At 40.3% G+C, this 22,907-nt stretch overlaps 1 protein-coding gene across 2 annotated transcripts in view; it reads right to left on the bottom strand.

Moving 5' to 3' along the window:
* Positions 1 to 22,907, bottom strand: part of NEURL1B (neuralized E3 ubiquitin protein ligase 1B) — a 537,508-nt gene that overhangs the window by 26,034 nt on the left and 488,567 nt on the right. The window lies entirely within an intron of this gene.

A 22,907-nucleotide genomic window follows, 5' to 3' on the forward strand; every position in this document is an offset into this window, starting at 1 on the left:
GCGTTTTTCATTGTACCTTTGGCATTAACGAACAGGCCAAACTTTTATAAGCAAGAAACATACAGAAATATATGAAAAATTGTCAAATGCATAGTAATGACAATCCTGTCAGTCCCCAATCCACTGGGGCTCACTAGAAACTTAAGACAGAAATGCAAAGGATGCCATTGCTAAGCTACTTCTGAAAGAGTCAGCTGCTTTGCTCATCCTCAGGTTCCTACACATTCTAAATCACCTACGCAGAACACACAAAGGCAGAAGCTGGCCATACGTTATACAATTTTCTTGCTCAATTTCCTTTAGATTTACCTTCAACTATGTAGTACAAGGGCCTCCCTGACTGCATACGAATAGAAAGTGTTTAGGTTTGACCTCATATTATATGGTTTTGGTAAACCTAAAGCAAAATTTGTACAGGAAAATTGTAAATTGTATAGTGTATGGCCAGCCTAAAATACTTCTATTAGGTCAATCACCTAAACCACATGTTGTCAAACACAAGGCCCGTGGGCCAGATCTGGCCCTCCAGGCCATTTTATGTGGTCCCCCCACCTCTTCTGCAGCACCTCCCATCATTTCTAGCTCCACCTTTTTTCAGCAGTCGTCAACAGAAATACTTTTTCATGCAGTTGTGGAGAGGCTCGTCTCTGTCCCCCCACCATTCACCACCTCATCAGTTGGCAGCAGAGAGGAGGACAAAACCCATCCAACAAATCCTGCATATCTTTGTGCAGCCACAGCACCCCCTCATCTCCTCCTCCCCTAGTCTCAGCATTCAGCAGACACCAGCAGCTGAATCCAGCCCTCTTCTGGTCCTCCTCCATACCTTGCGCTTTCTGCTTACCAACTTCCACCCAGCTCTTCCCAGCAGCAGCACAAGGAGGTGCACTGTGATGTAAGGGATGGTGGGGGAGTCTTGACATCTGATGTAAGGGGGAGTGGGATGCTCTAGACCAGGGATCCTCAAACTATGGCCCTCCAGCAGTTGTAGAACTACACATCCCATGAGGCATTGTAACACACTGACATTTATAGACATGACTAGGCATGATGGGAATTGTAGTTCCTGAACAACTGGAGGGCCGTAGTTTTGAAGACCCATGCTCTAGACGACTAGTCCGAAAGATACAACGGGCCCTTTGAGGGCAACCACAATGCTGATGCAGCCCACAATAAAATTGATTTTGACACCCCTGACTCTATGTCCACAGAACCAGAACACTCGTTTCAAGAGAAGTTCAGCAATGGCAGTTGATGTACCAGTATTTCTTGCAACTTATTCTTTAACTACCAGTTTGTATTGGATTGTGGAACATTTTGTAGCATGTTAAAGAAAAAAAAAAAAGAAAAGCCAGGAAAACCTGGTGGGAGTTAGCCCTAGGACACCAGCCCTGAAAAGTAGAGTGCTACTCATAATGCAACTGCTCATTGAATACTACACACCTGCCAGTCAAATGTACATCCGTACAAAACATGGACCATCCCATAAACATCTGTTAAAATGAAAAATACTAAACAGCCCTTTCAGCTACAGCATACCATATATTTGAGCCATTAGTAAACAGTGGCATTCCTCTCTGCAAGCTGCTTCGACCATGCACTATAACACGTACACCAAGATGGCTCTTCGCTTAGGCCCTATGCTGTATGGGTATTCTAAAAAACCTGAAAAGGAGGAAATAAATGGTCCCTCCGAGGATAAACGGTTCGGAAGCCTGTATACCTTCCTGTCTGTTTCCCCACGAGATCACAGCAGTTGTTCTGCAGTGGAAATATGCAGTAACCATTTCCCTTATTATATATGAATTTGTTTCCAATCACCGGGCCCAGTGTTTGCATGAAACGCAGAAGACGACAGGTAATGTAAATTCATCCCATTGGAAGTTATGTGCTGTTCCCCAGCCTTTCCTTCCTTCCTGGGGCCTTTGTGTTGGAAAGGTTTAACCCCTTCGCCCTGGCTGTCATCAGCAGCCGGGTTACAACATACAATGAGGACAATGTCATTTATTAGACCATGGATATGGGTCCATGCACACTGGGCATAAAAAATGCTGCTTATACAGGCTTTTGCCATTTCTTTTTCCTTCTACCTGTAAAATCAGCTCTATGTTGGTCTATTTGTCCATTCACATTAGGGAGTTTACAGGCATATTTGCAAAAAAGCGTTTTTCAGGCAGAAAAAAAAACAAAACAAAAAAAAACACACAGATCAGAATCGTGTTTTTGGGAGGAGCTTTCAGGCAAAAAGAACCCTTGATGCACATAAACATGGCGTTTTATGAGCATTTGGTATTTTCAAGTGTACATTGATTATAGTAATCAAGGTTATGGCTTTTTTTTTCAGCTGCCTAGTGTGCATGGACCCTATAAATGCATTGTGATTGCCCAATTTCTGGCTTTCATGACAGCCATAAAAAAATTTCTTGTCATACACTAGGTTACATATTTACATAAAAAAAAAAAAAAAAGTTCATCCAGTTCAACCAATAGAAAAAAAATTTGAATAAATTAATAGAAAACCTCTATTTATAGAACCTTATACCTATAGATGATCCATTAAAAAACAAAACAAATGTATAAAAGCGTGGACCAATTTGCTCCAGTGGGGTATTTTTTTTTTTGCATTTAAGAATGCATTCGGTTCGTTTTTAGCAATGAAAAACACATTTCATATTAAAAATCAATGCTTCTGAATGGCTTCAAAGCAGTCATAAACTTAGAGCAAGCAGGGGATGAAAGTCAGAGGGAAGCCAAGACTCCCGATTTACATACAGGTCAGTGAATAGGAAAGTACTGAAGATACCCGATCAGAAAGACACACAAGCATCATTTCAGTAGGAGAGGCCAGTAATGGCAAGCTCCATGTTTCTTCAATACAGAATTACTTTAAAGCAAAATTCCACCCTAAAAATGAACTATTAACAGCTTGCCTTTAACGTTAAAAAAATATATTTTTTTTAACTCACTTCCATCTGGCTGTTACTAGGCATATTTCATATTCTGCCTAGTTCCTGATCCTAGGTGGTTTAACTTCCTGTCCTAAGACCCCATTGCCTCCTGGGAAATTACAATTATTTCCCAGAGGCAATGGGCATTACTGTGCCTAAAAATCGCCCAGCATGCACCTCTCTCTGAAAACCAGGAAGAAAAAGGAACTGGGCTTCACATGCCCACACAAATGATGGATATGGCCACAACATGAGCTGGAAGATACAAGGCAAGCGTTTGCAATGATTTCTGGAAGGATTGGGGAGCTATTAATATGTTTTAGGGACTATTTAATGGGATTCATTTTAGCTTGCAACAAAAAAAAAAATTATGCCCAAAACCCCGCTTTAAACCAATACCAAGTTTTTGCCTAAGAAGCCTTCCCTATGTATTTATCAGGAGACCAATGCCTCTTCTGTCACGTTGTCCTCTTGCAGAGTTCCAGTGGCTCTACAAAGCAGCAGCTGAGTACGATCAGTTGTTGGTCGTCATGGTATATTTAGCTCTCAATGCTTCTAAAAATGTCTGCACAAGCTCAGGTGGAGCTCAACCAGACCAGTATCTTCACACGACACAAATCGGATACAGTTTGTTACAACAACATACCAACTAAACACCAACAACACTATCTTGTTTTCTTCTATGTTTTTTACTCCCAACCTCTGTTAGTAAATTTCAAGAAAGACTTAGAACCATCGTAGAAGCAAATCATTTACACCTACATTATTACTTCTAAATTTTTAATCTTGTTATCTGTAAAGACGGTAAGAATTTGGGGATAGCTATTTATTCGTAAAGACACTGCTGTGGATGTGAAACATAGAAAGGTAAAGGGAGGGTAAAAAAATAAATAATCCCTAGTATATACCAACCCTACTAGCCCCATCACTCCCATGGCCTGTTCAGCCAAGCAATTAATACAATCCCTTACAACCCATAGCATTCCAATAGTATAAGAAATGTTGGGTGCAGACAGAGAATCGTGGCCATATTGAAAGCATGATCTTAGCCACAGATAGTGATCACCATAATTTTCCAGGACTACCCCTTTAATGCCAGCTCCACCGGCTTCTTAAACTTGCTGCTCCAATTGACTCGTGGAGGAGATGACATATCTGGTTCTTCTGGGTATAGAGAAAGCATGCGACTCTCTCCTTTTCTTTTCCATGTGACAGTTAGGGTGCTTGCTGATTGGCCGCTTAGGCACCCACCCCTGTTTTTAGCCCTCTGTATGCTCCAAGTTGCACCCTGAAGCTTACACAGAGCTTTTTTGTTGGTCAACAGTGGTTAATTGGAAGTTTAGGCAAATACAGGGCCAACAGTAACGTAAACCCTCAAGGGCAAAGCGCAGATCAACATTAAAAGCGGTAGTAAAGCCCGCTTTGTGATTTTTACCTACAGGTTTAGCTTACCTGTAGGTAAAAGGAATATTTCCTAAATGTGCAACGTTTTAGGATATTCAACCCGGATGCAGCCAGTGACGTCACCAGTGCATGCGCCCTGAAGGTCCAGCATACCAGAGCTTCGTGCTGGAACAGAGGGCTCCAGTGGGAGTGACGTCATCGTGGCTCTGGCCACTCACACTACCAGAGCCCGAGAACCTGGATGAAAGAGCGGGGGAAGATGTCAGCCCTCTCAGCAGTGACAGCGCGTTGCCGGAGGGCTTTGTTCTAATGTAACTATTTTGTAATGTGCTAGTATGCACGTTATGCAATTGCCTTGTAGGGTTTTTTTTTTCAAACTGCCGTGGTTTACTACTGCTTTAAGGGCTGTGCTCAAGGGCCAAAAAATTTTAAAACGTAAACACTAATGCAAAATATTTTTTTTTACCCAAAACCATAGGTGCAAACAAGTATGCTCTTGCTCCATGTACACATGAGGAAGCTCTATATATTCCACCAGGGGCATACTATCTAAATGTATTGTAGGGTAGGGAGGTAGGATGTGATTGGCAGAGTAGTGAAAGGGGGGGGGGGTAGGGAAGATGTATGTAGGGCATCCCCTTTAGCTCTCCATCTTAATGAACCAAGTCTGTTTAATAGAAAAAAAATAGACTCTCTGCAGTCTCTAATGACTTGAAAACACACACATTGTACCTCGTAACTCTGTCATGCCTGGCCATATTTTTTTTATGAGATGTATGTATTTTAAATGATAGACCTACGGTGCATTTACCAACAGGAAAAAAAAAAAACCGTAATAAGTCAACATGAGAACTGACATTCATTAATTACAGTATTACGCGTATAAAAATAATGGCATTGTGTTCACATTCCCAGCACATAATGAATGAAAGGAAACAAGCCTGTGCTTGTTCGGCTATCGGCCACATGACTGATTTTATTTCACTGATAAGGTAATAACTACACACAAGCAGGTGCTATGGCACTCCCTATACCGGATAGCAACGTTACTATGGAAAGACACTGGATACATTTGCACAATGTATTGTTTACCCATTTATTTTATTTAATGGTCAAACAGGTCATAAACAAGATAACGGATTAAGCTCTTTTACAAGAGATAAAATTCCCACATAACACAGCTACTGCTTTCTTGCTGCGCTCACAGGAGTCACACAGGGAAAGCTTTCTAGCCAAAAGTAGCATAGAGGAATTTTTATGGGATTTTTTAGGTGCAAAAAAATACACAAGAAAAAAAAAACTATATAAATGTAATAAATTAAAATGCCATTCAGAAGATGATCTTAATATACAAACAGAAGGTCCAAACTGATTAGATCTAACCAGTTTGCACCTTCTGTTTGTATATCAAGATCATCTTCTGAATGTACCTTTTGTAATCATATAAAAAGATTTTTTTAACTTATTAAATTTATATACTTTTCTATTTCTTTTTGTACCTAAAAAAATCCAATAAAAATTCCCCTCCATGTGCTATTTACCTAGGGATGTGGTGTTAATTTGTCGGTTGCCCAGTTAATAATACTTTCTCTTCATTTCTAGCCAAAAGGTTTACAACTCTACAACTGGGCATGGGCATTGGGCGATAGTTGGTCATCTCCGAAAGCAATCTCACTTTGAGGAAGCAGAAAGCAGCTGTGGACCAACTACTACAAGAAAGATCGTTTGGACAGGTTTAACTACTTTAGTCCCCAGGCCTTTCTCCCCGTAAAGCTGGCCATACAAGCAAGTATCCACAAGTAATTTTCCAAATTTTAGGCCTCATACATACACATACACACACACACACACACAGATGTTTTAACAGCGGCTTTTTTGAGCTTTTTTTGCTGCTTAAAGCGGGGGTTCACCCTATCGACGGGAAAAATTTTTTTTTTTTTCTTTTACCCTAAAATCAGGCATTGTAGCGCGAGCTACAGTATGCCTGTCCCGAATTTTTTACCCCCGTACTCACCTTGTAGTCGTCCATCGAAGATACCGGGGAATGGGCGTGCCTATGGAGACGGAGGATGATTGACGGCCGGCTCTGGCGCGTCACGCTTCTCCGGAAATAGCCGAAATAGGCTTGGTCTTCACGACGCGTGCGCATAGCCTGTGCGCAGGCGCCGTGAAGAGCCGAGACCTACTCCGGCTGTCTTCGGGGAGAGTGACGTGCCAGGGCCGGCCGTCAATCATCCTCCCTCTCCATAGGCACGCCCATTCCCCGCGGGAGCCGAAATCTACGATGGACGACTACAAGGTGAGTACGGGGTTAAAAAAATCGGGACAGGCATACTGTAGCTCGCGCTACAATGCCTGTCTCGATGGTAAAATGTGTCGGGGGGGGTGAACTACCGCTTTAAGAACGCCACTCCATGTTATTCAATGGGCTCATACACACCATGGCGTTTTTGAGCTGTAACGGGCATGGTCGTTTTTAAGCTCCAAAATAAAAAAAACAAGGACCAGCGCGTTCTGAGGCTCCAGCACTAGAGCTGTTTTGACGCCGACTTCGGAAAAAGCTCAAAAACGTGAATTAGAGATATACCAAAGTTTTTTTTAGCATCAGCGTTTTTAAGCTGTAAAATGTTTAATTATGTGATATCGCACGTTGTTTTATACTTTTCTTTGGCATTGTGGGTAATTTACGAGTGGAAAATAGCAGAGGGATTTTTTTGGGAAAAAACACGCCTTAGCGATAACGCTTACAAACGACGTTTAACGCGCATTGACGCCAAAAATCGAGTTTTGAACGCCGCTTTTTTACAGGCGTTGTTTGTTACTAGCTTTACAGCCCGTTTTGTGTGTAAGAGGCCTTACGGTCGTGAGTTGAGGTAGCGCGACTCCAGTCCTGATCAGGGGAGGGCAGACCCACAACTCATTGTATGCGGCCATGATGTGCCAGGAAAAGGGCTTCAACTTTTAGGCCCCTTTCACACTAGGGCGTTATTCGAGCGTTGCCTCATCTGCAATCCCAATGTGCTGGTAAAGCACCGCTAAGACCCTAACGTTTTAGGGCGTTTTTGCAGTGCCTCAGTGTGAATGGGTAAGGCGTTTTTACAGCGCTTTCAATTCATTTCAATGGAGAGGGGCGTTTTTGGAACGTTTTTTTCAGCGGTCAAAAGCTGCTCCAAAGATGCTGCTTGCCAGTGCAACGCCTCAGTGTGAAAGGGTAAGGCGTTTTTACAGCGCTTTCAATTCATTTCAATGGAGAGGGGCGTTTTTTTCAGCACCCAAAAGCTGCCCCAAAGATGCTGCTTGCAGGACTGTTCAACGCCCTGCCAGTGCAACGCCTCAGTGTGAAAGGGTAAGGCGTTTTTACAGCGCTTTCAATTCATTTCAATGGAGAGGGGCGTTTTTTTCAGCACCCAAAAGCTGCCCCAAAGATGCTGCTTGCAGGACTCAGTGTGAAAGGGTCCATTGAGATGCATGTAGAGCGTTTGAGCATTTTAATATCGCTATTTTTAATGCTAAAACGCTGTAAAACGCTTCAGTGTGAAAGGGGTCTTAAGCAAACTGAGATCCATATAATTTTAATTTCTTAGATTTTTTTTATAAAAAATACATTTGATAATTTGCACTTTGTACATATATGTACCACAAATATTATCAAAGTCTGAATAAGATTTTAGGACATGGGTGCGACTTTTATGCAACATAGCTGAATGGTAAATGATCAAAGTGAAAATGTGAATTTTACTTTAGGCAAGTTTTATTCCGCCCAGGTTCACACTGGGCTGCGAGAATGAAGCCTTGCGAGTTCGGCTTGCGAATTCCCGCCGGTCAGTCCCGATTTCGGCCGCAATTTCAGAGACATCTGTGCAGGTTTCTGCACAGACGTCAATTTAAATCGTTGCCCGAAATTGCAAAAAGTAGTACAGGAACTACCTTTTGAAAATCGGTGCAGCGCCACAGATGCGGTGTTGCACCGATTAGGACGGTGCTATTGCTGTCAAATCCCGCCGATTTGGCATGTCAAAACGCACCAGTGTGAACCAGAGCTTACTGTTGAATGCTACGTTGTGTCCCAACTAAGCTGGGTTGCAAAAGGGCAAAAATTAGCACGACAGCGTTTTTACAGCAAATAGAAATTTGACTACCATTCAGTGTGTGCACTTATTTTAATTGTAGAAAGAAATGTTTGGACAGCCGCACTCTGGAAAAACCTTCTTGGTTGCCTTTTATTGGTAAAAGTATTCAAACACCACACATCACAGCAAAGACAGGGGCATACAGATGACGTTTCGCACTACAATCAGTGCTTACTCATAGCTCATGCACTCATTTTAAGTGAGAATTAAGGTAAATGTCATCTATATCATTCAATGTCATTGTTGCAACCTGAGGATTACATTTTGGAAGGAAATATCTCAATATTCATTTTGAAGGAGACTATAATAATAAAAAAAGCCATGAGATCTGTATCAGTATGTGTTGCATCTCTACTCCCACATGCACCTTTTGCTCCTCTATCCAGAAAAGATCAGGACAGGCTGTCCTAACAGCTACATAACAGTTACCACTGTTCATCCACCTAAGACGAGGCGGCTGCTATTTCTAATGCTGTGTTCTCCGCTTGATCAAGCTGGCTGTTACAAAATACATAAAAATACAAGACACTCCTTCAATTAAGAGATGACTAGTCACGTAACACATCTGAGCTTTTTATAGTCTGACTGTGAAGCTGAAGCAGGCTATGTTCTGTTCTGCACTGCTAACAAGTCAAGGCAACCCATTATTATCAACATCGATGAGCAAACCACTCGGCATGGACTTGTGTGAAACATAGTCCATACTGAGGGCTGATACGGATACCTGGTTCTCCAAAGGACCTCCCATGAGGCTACCAGCATGGCACACAACCCTATAGATAACCACATAGAAAGCAGGTCGCTCTAATTCAGGGGTGTCAAACTGGCGGCCCTCCAGCTGTTCCAAAACTACAAGTCCCATCATGCCTCTGCCTGTGAGAGTCATGCTTATAACTGTTAAGCCTTGCAATGCCTCATGGGACTTGTAGTTTTGCAACAGCTGGAGGGCCGCCAGTTTGACACCCCTGCTCTAATTCAAACACCAGCCTGGTACCAAAAGGTACCTGCCACTTTTAAATTTCTGATGTTCCAGAAGGAAGTGTTGGATGGTGTGGGGATCATGTGGAACCTATCCTTAGGAGCAGGGCTCAAGTCCTGCGGGAACGCGTGGGAACAAAGTTCCTGCACTTTTTTCACAGCAGGAACGCAGTTCCCTTTGCAGGACTAGAGCAGCAGAGAGCAGCCAAGCCGCCCGAGCCAATCCTTAACTAAGCGGCGATGCCCAGCTCAAGTCACTGTCAGGGGCAGGCGAACCTTAGTCTGCAGAAAGTTATCACAGGATTTAGAAAGAACTTGCTTAACACTTCCTGATGAATCCATATACAGGAAGCGGCCAGTAACATAAAGGATTACTAAGGTACAGTGGATTGAAAAAAAACATGCGGTTTTGTAATTATGCATATGAGCGTATCATTTATTTTTTTTGGTAGGAGAGGGGATCTTGGGGGATCTTTTTTCCCCAGGACTTGACCCCTGCTTAGGAGGCATAATTGTAAAATAGTCCACTGGATAATCCAAAAATGTCCAGTACTACCTCCAATATTTTCCACTCTCCCATCACCAAAAAAAAAAAATTGTGGTAGCAATAAAAATTTATGTTTTAAGCATGGCCTTGAGAGTTCTATGAGGTTCTTCCATAAATAATTCATTGAAAGCAGGCGATGCGAGGAGGGAGCCACATGGTCAATGAGTCAGTCCCAGTTAACTAGCAGTTACTACAGTAATAAACCATACAGTATGTACCTGCTGCCAGTCAGAGGAAAACAAACCCTGCCCTTACATTGTGACACATAGGATATGTGCTGGGCGAGGGTTTCTAGGGGTGACCACATTTCTTTTGTTCTGGGGCCCTTCTTGAAACACTTGTCTCATGGCAACAGGTTCACAGGTTAATGTTCGTACGGCAAAAGGCCCAGATTGCTTGCGTGTCTGTTGCTATGGGGATACCATCTTATATGCTAGGCTGGTAACACTGGAGGGCTTGGTTATTAAAGAAAAAGATGTACAAAAGAGATTGTGTGAGGATTTGGACAATCTAACAGGGGAATGTCATTTTCAATCAAGGTAAAAATATTTTTCCTACCTCTATTTATTTTAGGAACTCGTATAGCGTCAATTTTATGCAGCGCTTTACATACATTGCACATTCACTGCCCTCAAGGAGCTTACAATCTAAGGTCCCTAACTCATACATACACATACTAGGGTCAATTTAGACAGGAGCCAATTAACCTACCAGCATGTCTTTTTTTTTTTTTCACAAGAAAAACCAGCATGTCTTTCAAGTGTGGTAGGAAGTGTGGTAGGAAACCGGAGTACCCAGAGGAAACCCACGCAGGCACAGGAAGAAGATGGAAACTTCAGGCAGGTAGTGTCGTGGCTGGGATTTGAACAGACACCCCTAGTGCTGCCAGGTGGAAGCGCTATCAACTGTTCTGCTGCCTAAGCTATAGTCCATACTGAGGGGTGATATGAATGTCTGGTTCTCCATAGCACCTGTATTGTACTTTGGTGGTGTGATGATGGGGGAATCAAATTATTTTCTTTTGCAGGAAAAAAAAAAAAAAAATGCACCATCTATGGCCAGCTTTAGTACGTGCAAATGCCGGACACCCAACTGAGTACTGCCTATCCTTCTGTCACTATGTGCGGCTATACAGGGAAATACAAGAAGCTATAATGAAGTAAATTCGGGTACTTGAGGTGGAAAATATATGTAGTCTTTTCTAATAACATACCTGCTTTCATCGGTCCTTAATATCTGTCTAGAGTTCATCTTTAAATAAACATCTGTATTTAAGCCAATAGAAGGAACTCCATATTTGACTTGGACTAAATCACCACCCTACTTAACCACTTCAATACAGGGCACTTTCACCCCCTTCTTGCCCAGGTAAATTTTCAGCTTTCAGTGCTTTCACACTTTGAATGACAACTGCGCGGTCATGCAACACTGTACCATAGGAAATGTTATCTTTTCTTTCACACAAATTGAGCTTCCCCTTTGGTGGTATTTAATCACCACTGTTTTTTTTTTTTGCTAAAATAAACAAAAAAACATCCAAAATCTTGAAACATTTCTGTTATACATTTTTGATATTTACCTTTCTTCATAAATGTAGGTCAAAATGTATTCTCCCACATTCCTTGGTGAAAATCAGAGTTTCTTATTTAGTTTGTAGGAAAATTATAGAGTCCACAAATTATGGTATATATCTGAAAATCGATCAATCCTCATGTACTGATGGCCTATCATTTCTTGAGGCCCAAAAATGCCATGATAATACTAATATGCCCCAAATAACCATTTTTTGGAAAGTAGACAGTCCAAGGTATTTAGTGAGAGGCATTTTTTTAAAGTTATTTTTTTGTCACAATTTTTGGAAAAATTAAGAAATATTTTAAATTGTTTTACATACTCTCACCAGTGCAGTACAGTGTTCTCAAATAATTAGTGTGGCAGTGATCAGGGACACAGACTTGTGACAGTATGTAAAAAAAAATAAAAAAAAATAAATAATGTTTAATCATTCTTTCAATTTTTTCTATTCCATTTGTTATTTATTTTACATTTTTTAAACACACCGTTACCAGAGCAAAAGTAACACTGTACTACTCTAGGGAAGTGATAGAGATTTTTTAATTTTTACACATTATGATTTCTTATACCAATAAATTTCATTGGTAGAAGCAACAATTTTTACTGAATTAAACTGATTAATTCTGTGTCTTTTTGCGATTAGCTGTGAATGGCAAAAGCTAAATCACATGGTACAGATGGGCTGTTATTGGCCCTGTCTGTACCATGTGATCACTGTCACCAATCACAGCTAGCAACCCAATTTTATACAATGGATGGCATGAAAACGAAGCCATTCATTGTTTACAAAATTGGCATGTGATCTGCTGTGACTGGTCACAGAGATCACATGATACAGGCATCGGGCCAGTATAGTGATCAGACTTTGGCTGTGTCTTGGGGACACAGCCAGTGACAGATCACGCCCCTGAGCGGACGTCATCTGAGACCGGCAAAAGGCCCGCCCAGCCAATTTATTATAGGCCGGGTGGGAAGGTGTTAAATGATGAAGGCAATGCACTCCCACCTAGAATTTTTTTTTCATATTTAAAACAGTGGTAAGAGATTGGTTTGTCATTATATATACACACACAAACACTATATATAAACCTACTGAAAAAAACACTATTCATATGTTTTGAGGGAAGAAAAAAAAGCTGTATTCATTTTGAATGCTCAAGTTGACGCATTGCCAAACAAGGAAAACGACAGCTATACATGGTTTCATATGTGCCTCATGCAGCATATGTTTGCAGTTAGCTAGCTACTAAGTACATACTTGCACTGAAATATGGTTTTGTAATTGGAAATAAAATGTGTTTATGCTTTATCACCTTTTTCATATTAAATTACAGGCAATCAAACCCTCCCTAGTGCGGGCTCCTCTGAGGCCTCCCAAGTATAGCGGGGAGCCGTGTGGAAAAGGAAGGAATGAGTAAGTGAATATTTGTGCTCCATCCCAACTAATCAGCCAAAAGCCCCTGAAGACACACACAAACAAAGCCCAGTATTGTTTAACACAAGATACATGCAAATTGAAAAGTATAAAAGGCAAAGAAATAATTATTCCGTCACAGTATTATGTGTTTCACATGGCTTGACTCTATTTGATACAATGAAACTTCATTATACTGGGTGATGGGAGGAGAATGTTTGGCACACTAATCTCATGAGAGCATACAGAAAACCAACCAACATTGAGCTACAAATTCATACAGAGAAGTTACCCAAAGCACCCACCCAAACCCAAGATAGCCAATGCACAAAGAAAAACTATATTTTCTATATTTTTTCTTCATTAAAATGAAACTTTAGTCAGAAAATGAAGTCCTAGTATATCCCTTCAGGCTGGCCCCTTTTGCAGGTATAGATAAGTAAAACATTAAAAAAGGCGCTAATATGGTTTAAAATTCAGTAATACATTGTCTATTCTGCTCTGCACATGCTCAGTTGCTTTCTATTTGTAGGCACTGTGCCGAATTTGTAGAGGTCGATCTGCTGACAGCCTAAAGATTCAGGGGCTCTGGGCTTCAGCAAAATGGCAGCCACCAGCAAGAAGAAACAGGAGCAACACTGGAGGCAATCTACAGCACACACTAATTTTGGTAACATAATTATTACTGTGGAATGTATGTTCCTTGCTAAAGAACATTATTTTTATCAAGTTGTTATGGGTAAAGTTCCACTTTAAATAGACGTCGAGACAGAAAATCTTCTTTCCATTCTAGACTTTATTTTAAATGTGAAAGCTCTAGAGTCGACATTCTCTTCACCACTTTACCACTTAGTGTGCCAATGAACTGCAATAAAGAAATACATACACAGCCAGTACAACCTCCCTATATTTTAACTTCTCTGAGGTCGTTGTCACTATACAAAATGTTTTAAAGCAAGCCATACTTGTAAAAGACAGGACATGCTTAGTTTTTCTGCTGCCAGTGCCACCGAAGGAGGTTCTAGTCCTAAGAAATCTGTTAAAGTCCACACTGAAACTGCCACTTCTGGGAGTTTTTATCTAATGGGTCCTCTGGAGTTGTCACAGATTCCTTCTGTGATCTTCACCCATTACAAGATTGTTGGCTTCCCTGTGGACTTCAGCAGATTTCAGCAGATTTCGCTGGAATAAAGCAGTGTTTGGCAGGGTGGGCAGCAGGAAAGGCATTTACACAATTTTTTCCCATAGGTAGGTCTTGCTTTAAAACATTTTGTATAGCAAGAGGGTCACGTTAAACAATTATTAGAATACCACCAGCATCTGCACCTTCAAATGCATATTTATTCTGACAGGTATGTGTTACATTGTCCATCAGTATTTTGGCCCAATTTCCATAATGGCCCCACTCCATGTTAAAAGGCAAGTAGCCAATGTGCATAAACATACAGGGGGGTACCTAATTTTTTTGCGCTTTTATTCCAATGTAGACAAGCTTCCTGTGTTGTCAAAAATGCTCATTGGCTTAATGTCCACTATTAATATAATGGCATTCTGTACTACTCTTCATTTTACCAGGCAAGTGCTATGGGTCAACATAGGTGGAGGACCCGATATTAATTGAGCAGGCACCTTACCCAAAAATATAAGTGTCATTCAAATGCAACAATGAGACAAGGGGATTTATATGTGCCACCATATTAGAAAAAAAAATAAAAATAAAAAAATAAAAAAGTATTTTTTGTATAATACATTAAAATCTATACGATATTAAAACCACATACCATCCAAACAAGTAAGGGATGCAAATATGATTGAACATATGAAGGAAGACAAGTAGATCAACACATTTTGCTTGACAGAAGGCTTCTCGAGGATGAATATTCTTGTCTTCAATGTGATATATGGTAGCTCCAAGATAATCGTCGAGTACCAATAGTCGAATACAAAATGATGAAGATTGAAAATTTATGCCAAAAAAAGGACAAACTTCAACAGTTCAAATGTATTACTCGCACCAATCCTAGCATATGGTATCTCTAAAGCACTGACCCCCCCAAAAGGGATGACATTGCATGTCAGATGGAAAACAAATCATCATTAAGATCATACGGAGACATCACACCAGGTAGAGGCAAACCTATATATACTAAGCCCACTGGATAAGGTTGCAGGCTCTGGATATTATTATTTAAGCAGCATATGTAAGTGCCGGTTCACACTACAGCGACATGAAAGTTGGCACGACTTTGCGAGGCAACTTCGAGGCTCCTCCAGGACAGGCAACTTTGCCAGTAGCCAATAAATCAATAATCCGCTCTGTGGGAAAGAGGGGTTTGCCTGAGAAAACCATTTTGTCTTCCTGTAAAGTTGCTTCAGTTAAGACACTGATCCGACTTTGGAGGCGACTCCCATTGAAATCAATGGGTACACGTCGTCTTGAAGTAGTACAGAAACCTTTTCTGAAGTTGGAGCGACTTCAGTAGTGTACATTAAGGCGGCTCTCATTCATTTTAATGTAATTTCTCATGTCGCGCAACTTGGGGCGACACAATTCGGATCCCAAGTCGCGCTAGTGTGAACGGACACGAACGTAATACGTCTAGAAAAACATGCAGGCTTAATAACCAATGGGAAAGATAGCTGCCACATCTCAGCATGCTGCCCAAAGGACAGCACCTCCATAATAAAATGTCACTATGGGTCCAGAGGCTCAGAGGCCAAGTAGAATTCAACAACTAATGCCTAATCATTTGGCCAGTATTTGGATACAAAATTATGCAGATCAAAGTCAGTCACTCAATCCGACGGACTTAAAGGCGCAAAAGTCACAGTAGTGTGTGGGACCGCTAAGGAAACCTTTTCTGAGAAAATTGCATAGGCAGCCATTATTAAATGTTGGTTGATTCGCTCTCCCTAGCTTCAATACATTCTGAGTCCTTCACCTAGAACAAGAGTGATCTGCAAACCTGTCCCTTTGGTGATTCAAAAGTTTTTGAACCTACTGGTTCAGAGGACTACCAGAAAATCCATCATCTTTAGAAGGAAGGTCAACATATAGACCCTATATTTCTCTAAGTACAGGTACCCATTAGGATATAAAGTGAAATATTGTCACCAATGTGGCTTCAGGTCTGTGACTTGGTGGGAATGATAGCCTCGTTATTTTTTGTCCTCCCAGGTTTACTGAAAATAGGAGATTCTTCTAAGCATCTCTCTGTGTGTCCAGGGCACCGTGATCAGAAAATATCTTTAAAGCCAAAACTTAAAAAGGGAAAGAAGCCATGTACAGGTGGAAAGCATCAGCAATCGGCCAAAATGTCTCCAAAAGTTCTTTTTCTTTAACTAATGATTATTTTCCACTGTTTACAGGCATACCACTGAGGGGAAGATTGATATTCTTGTGTAGCGATTCATTAAAACACATACATTTACAAAAAAATCTTTTTTTTTTTAACATTTCAGATCAGCAAATTTGACACATTTGTTTTCCATTAATGTGAAGTAACTCGTATGCATAAAAAATAAAAAAAGATACCAAAACATAATTTGGCCTTTTTTAGAGCAGTCAAATAAACTTGTCATGATAAAAACATTGGAGTCTTCTTGTGCTGGCAACTTCCTCAGAAAATTCTAGTGAGATGGTCTTTCAATCACTGGCTAAAAACACATATACAGAGAAGAAAGTGACTTTCTCTGCATGTATACCTTTGCCCAGGTCAGCGACTCAAAATACGGAATCCAGAGGGAATAAGCCTTACAACCAGGCATCTACTCTTTTCAAAGGTAATCAGAAACCATAGCCCCTATATTTCATTAATAAATAAAGGTTTACTTGTAAAGGAGAACTCCACTTTCATAAAAAAAAAAAAAAAAATTATACAGCATATAAAATTGCTACACCGGCCATTTTGTAATTTAAAGAGACACTAAATGATCTCCTTATTCTCCAAAAACAATCCATGTACATTAAGTACTTCATGGCTTTGCAATCTATTTTTCACAAAATTATTTCTTACTAAATTTTTCTGCCACCAAGTAGTGTCCTTTGCGAGATCCCAAACCTCTACTTCTTTGCCCAACTTCTGTTTTTTGGGAACAAGCATTACACATCCCACAGTCCATGGTTCCTAGACCATCTCGGGAGCCAGCAAGAAATGGTGGCTACATACATACATACATACATACATACAGTGGCACCATGGGGAATAAACCTCTAACAGGAATTCGGATCACAGCAGCAAAAACAAAATAAATATGTGAATAAATAGGGATTCTAAGAGCAATAGAAAGTACTTTTTTAATTTAATATTACATACGTGAATATATTTTTTAAAACCAACATTAAAAAATATGTTTAATTAAATGTAACTAACTTTAGTTTTATTAAAAATTACTTTTTCATTTCACTTTGATGCTCCATCATTTAAAAAAAAACAAACAACATCAACCTAGAGGAGTTTATTTTTCCATCTTGCTGCAAAACAATTGCAAGCATCCAAACAGCATGAACAAAATCAAACATAAAATAAATCCTAGCCTCTATGGGCGTCTACCTTCCACACAGGAACTAAGGAGTCTGGCTCAGCCTAGCGCTGGGCAGACAATGCTGGTCATACAGCACAAACAGTAGTCTTTTGACATTTATAACACAGGAAAAAGTCAATGGTCTCCTCACCTCATCAGGAGACTTTCTGGCACTGCTCTCCTACTCACACAGCCTTAGGAGTGATGCAGCCAATTAGTGGTTATCCTCTGGGCTACTTTATAGAGGCCTTTAATTGCCTCACTCTGAACAGCTGGAGTCTTCCAACGGCCCTTAGCCTTCCTGGCTATTTCTGGCAGCCGACGCCTAATAATGATTGGTGTATTGTCTAACAAGTCAGAAATGTATGTCCCGACTGTGACAACACCCATAGATTTACCTGACTTCCTGTCACACCTGCTTTGGCTCAATGGATTTCATCGGAAGTCTGCACAAGAAAGCGTTTAGGCACTCTACAATAGTATCTCACCAAAACTGAAGTTAAAGTGATTGCTACCCTAAAAAGAAAATGAAAAAAAAAAAAAAAAAAAAAGAAAGAAAATGGATCCTGTTGCTTTAAAGCATGATCAACAGCACAGTGCTTGTGCTGTGTAATTTGTCCTTTTTTATCATCTAAAATACCTGGCTGATCCTGCCTGGTGTGGTCCTACCCTCTGTAAATTGACCATGGTTTATCATGGCTGCTGAGCCCAATACCGTGATCGGTTTACATGTCTCGGTCATCCACCGTCTCTCCTCTGTCCTTTCTCTCCCCCTCCTCTGCCTGTCAGCTCATGTCAGTGTCCGCCCCTCCCCTTCCCTCCTACTGATAAAATTACTTGTCAATTTTCATACAATCCTCTGTTTGATGTTATGTGCCCAGTGTATGTGCTTTATTAAAAAAAAAAAAAATGCCCCTTTACCCTTATTTCAGAGTGCTGCTTGCCACGTGACTCTCTCCTCCCGGCTGACGTCAGCAGGGGATTCTAAGGCTAACCCCCCGTAGCTGTTAGCTCAAGAGAGGTGGGCAGTCACATGAGCACCGAGCAGTGCTCTGAAATAAGGTATATAAAACTTTTTTTTTTTAAATAAAGCACATAAACTGGGCACATAACATAATCAAACACCGGGATTTCTATGAGGAGAACACAGTGGCTTTACAACCACTTAAACTCCACTGCAACATTCCTCATTAAAACAGTGCACCGGGATGTGATGATGAACAGAGCCTCCCCTTCAGGAATCAGTCTGGAAAGGACATGGTGAAACACAGAGCCATTTACACACACACAATATATATATATATATATATATATATATATATATATATATATATATATATATATATATATATATATATATATATATATATATATATATATATATATATATATATATACACACACATACATACATACACACACATACATGTACATATATATAAAAAAGTAGGGCTCTGCTACAACGGTCTCCTTTGTGATCACCCACAAAGGAGACCGTTTCCTCCTCCCCCCCCCCCTTTTACAAAAGTGAAGTTACACTATAGGCCAAGTTCACTTTTGTTCACTTTTTTTTCTTTATTCCTGTTCCCCTATGTACCAATATAGCATTAATGTACTACTTTTGCAATAATAAAACAGCTTTTCATTAATTCTACACTGTTTTACCCAACTCTCTTCATAGCCATTTGAACACACTGCTCGATTACTTCTGCCTTACTTCCTAGTCAGACTTTAGGTCATGGAAGGAATTGACCAGCTGAAAAGTAGATGATGCAGGGTGTGTGCTAATGAGATCAGCTGACCAACTCCTTCCTGTGTCATAACCTAAAGTCAGACCAGGAAGTAAGGCAGAAGTAATCGAGCAGGTTCCTACCTTCTAGTGGCCCTGTTCCTAGTGATCACCTTTATTGCAGTTGGTGCATCTTACAGAAAGATGGTGCATTTTTAAAAATGTGATGCAAAAATGTAATGCATACATTCGTTGTGCAGTTCCAAAATGCAAAAATACAGACAGAATCAATTTTTGTGTTCAGGTGTGCTGCAACCTGTTTATTTTAGGTTGTCTGTCTACTCCAATGTCCGTGCACTGCGCTATAGTGTAAATGGACCCTTAAATTTCAACTAGGAAGAGCTTCTTTTTTTAGGATTTACATGGGATCATTCATGGGTTTAACTTGTGAAAAGAAATCAGGTAAACAAAAAACCAGCTGTAAAAGGAAAAAGTATTTTTCTCAACTATCACATAACATAATCATCCATTTTCTCTGTTTTCCTGCAGAGTGTAATTGGGCAGGTTGGGCCTGCGACATTCAGGCTCACAGAGAGGCATGTAATTGGCCCTGACCCAATTCACCCAATGTCTGGGGATATTAAAGATAAAAATGGCTGTGTGGTATCTTGGGCCAGTTTAAACCTCTCAAAACAGGGTTATGGGTACACATACACCTTACAATTTACAATTGGAAAAAAGGAGCAGATATCCTTCTATCTGGAAAGTCCAAGTGGGTTTGGCCACCAAAAATGCGCCTTTGTGTCCCTGTGATGATCAGAACCGCTGGAAGAAAAGGAAAAGCATAGATCTTTTGTTGCACTGAATAAAAGAGCATGCCCGCTTAGGATAAGAATCACATCAAACATTCATGCTGCTTGGATATCAGCCAAGCCTACTGTTGATTAGCATCATTAGAATAGTAATGTTTCAATGAAACCGATGGTTAAAAAAGGAATGCAATATGTGGATTACAGATAGTAGGAACATGCTTGTTCCAGTTTTACAATTCCATAATCATGACGTTAGGATTATGAAACACAGCTTTGTTTTACTGTACCCATGTTGCATAACCTCAAAGCGATATATCACAATTAAATTGTAAATTGTGTATAAATGCCATCACCTTTTCTATATGTTTATCCACCCCTGAAACACTGTCTCCATTTGTTACCTCAAATCTGTGCTATACAGGATGACTAAAGCAGAACCTTCCAAAACCTAACTCCCAAAAAGGAGCTTGTTCTTGTTTTAACATGCCCCCAAAAATGCAGATATAGAATATATATATATATATATATATATTTTTTTTTTTTTATTGCACCACCCCCTGCCGCTATTCTGGCCTTGGCATTCAGGTCCTGCAGCCTCCTGGGATACTTATCACAATTCCCATGGAGCTGCAGGACCGATGACCGGCCATACAGAGAGATCAGGTGTGGGGAGGAGTGAGGGGCTGGCGCATCACCAGAAAAGTCAGCCAGCTAAGGAGGATCAAGATGGCGGTGTAGGATAGCCGTTGACATCTATCGCTCCCAATGGATGGCCAATCAAGTCTGACTAAAAAACTGACAGGCAGCCCCGAACGGTCCACTCATGTGTAAGGGGCCCAAATATCATATACTAAATTTCATACAATTACTCTTATTACATTATTTAATCCACAATATTTCAGTATATATATATATATATATATATATATATATATATATATATATATATATATATATATATATATATATACTGAAATATTGTGGATTAAATAATGTAATAAGAGTGATTGTATAAAATTTAGTATATGATTTCAGCACAGAAAGAATGCAATGCACGGCAACCCACCTAAATAGCCCTTTCACACGGGGCCGCCTGTGCGTTAGCGATAAAGTGACACTCGCTTTGGAGGTGCTTTTCAGCCGTTAGCGGGGCGCTTTTAACACCAAAAAAGGGGTTAAAACGCCTGTGTTGCGTGGCTTCGGAAGCGCTGCCCATTCATTGCACTGGGCATGGGCCTTTTGGGAGCACTCCCAAACCACCCCAAAGATGCCGCTTGCAGGACTTTTTCTAAAATTCCGCAAGCGCACCGCCTCAATGTGAAAGCACTCTGGGAGGCAGTTTTCAGGCACTTCAGAGGCACCATTTCTAATGCTAAAACATCTGAAAACTGCCTCAGTGTAAAAGGGGTCAAATGCATCATTGTGGCCTGAATAGGACCTATAGAAAACGACCGTATTACATATAGTTTGGTCTTTCTTGTAGTTTTTTTCTTCTAGAATGGGCTGCTTGCCCTACTGAATTCCAAGTTCATTTTTTTGAGCTCCAGTAGACTGGAAACAGTTTACAGCACACATTTCAAGTCGTTTACATTGTCTGTATGTTTATTTTATAGCATTTGTGTATTTATCTAAAAGCTCAGATAAACGGCTTCTGGGGGGCATCCATATTTTAATAGGAGTTTACAGTGTCAATATTATTTCCCTGGGAAAATGTCTTTATTTCATTGTGCATGTATGGGTAAGTCTTTTTAAAAGTGCATTAAGTGTATTTAAATCTGCTAGTATATTTAACACTGCCCCTACCCCCAGACTGACAATGCTACCATTTGCTGTGCCCCCTGTGTTCATTCATCCGAAGTAGAGGTACACTAATACAGGAGATGTATTACTGGCCAGATCACCAGGTAAAGACAGAAGGGAAAAAGTAAAAAAAAAATAATAATAATAATAATAAAAAAATTAAAAATTAGAAAAGCAAATGCAGCCACCACATTTAATGATTGGTAAGCTGCAATATATAACATTTTGGGTTTACTACTGCTTCAATGAAAAATAGATTACAGGGACAAAAATTTGTGGATGTGCATGGATTATTTTGGAGAATAGAGATTTAGTGTCACTTTAATCTAAGGACAGCACTGAGCCAAAAGCAACAGACATCATCCAGCTAGGCAAATTTTTGCTTGTTTCTCTAAATAGTGTTATGCCATGCTACTGAATTTTAACCACATTACCATTATAATTCTAATCATTGTCGCCAACTATACAGGACAAACCCAGGATAGAGATCCATTCCACAGTCCATCCAGGTCCATGTATAAAACGTTAGCTATGCTCTGTATAGAAAACAGGATGGCATGTATCCCAAAGTCATTTGCGGGCTGGACTTTTTCAAACAGCTCTGAAAACTCTGGCACAGTCCTACTTCTAACACAGCTCTGCATCAGGGTGGCCTCTGTCATTTACCCTCAATCCTGCTCTTTTTTCTATCTATCCCTCTCCCAACTCTCAGCTGCCTTGGTTTGCACAGACGCCAAGACAGTTGCAGTCCTAAATCCTTAATCCAGAAGCAAAAGACTTATTCCAAAAGGCTGTTCAAAGGAATATGCAGTAACCTAAAGTGACCAATCAAAAAATGTCAGTGAATTTAAATACAGAAATCTGGGTCACAGCTCTCTGCACATCATTGCTGCTCTTTGCATTGCCGTATAAAATGTTTTGCTACTGAAACATGTGGATGTAAAGTGGTTCTCTAAGTAGTCACAGAGAAATAATACATCCTAAAAAAAAAAAAAAAAAAAAAAAAGGTACTAAACTGCCTTGAATGACAACCATTACAGTTACTA

The sequence above is a fragment of the Rana temporaria genome, chromosome 3 (assembly GCF_905171775.1).
Source record: "Rana temporaria chromosome 3, aRanTem1.1, whole genome shotgun sequence".
Lineage (NCBI taxonomy): Eukaryota > Metazoa > Chordata > Amphibia > Anura > Ranidae > Rana > Rana temporaria.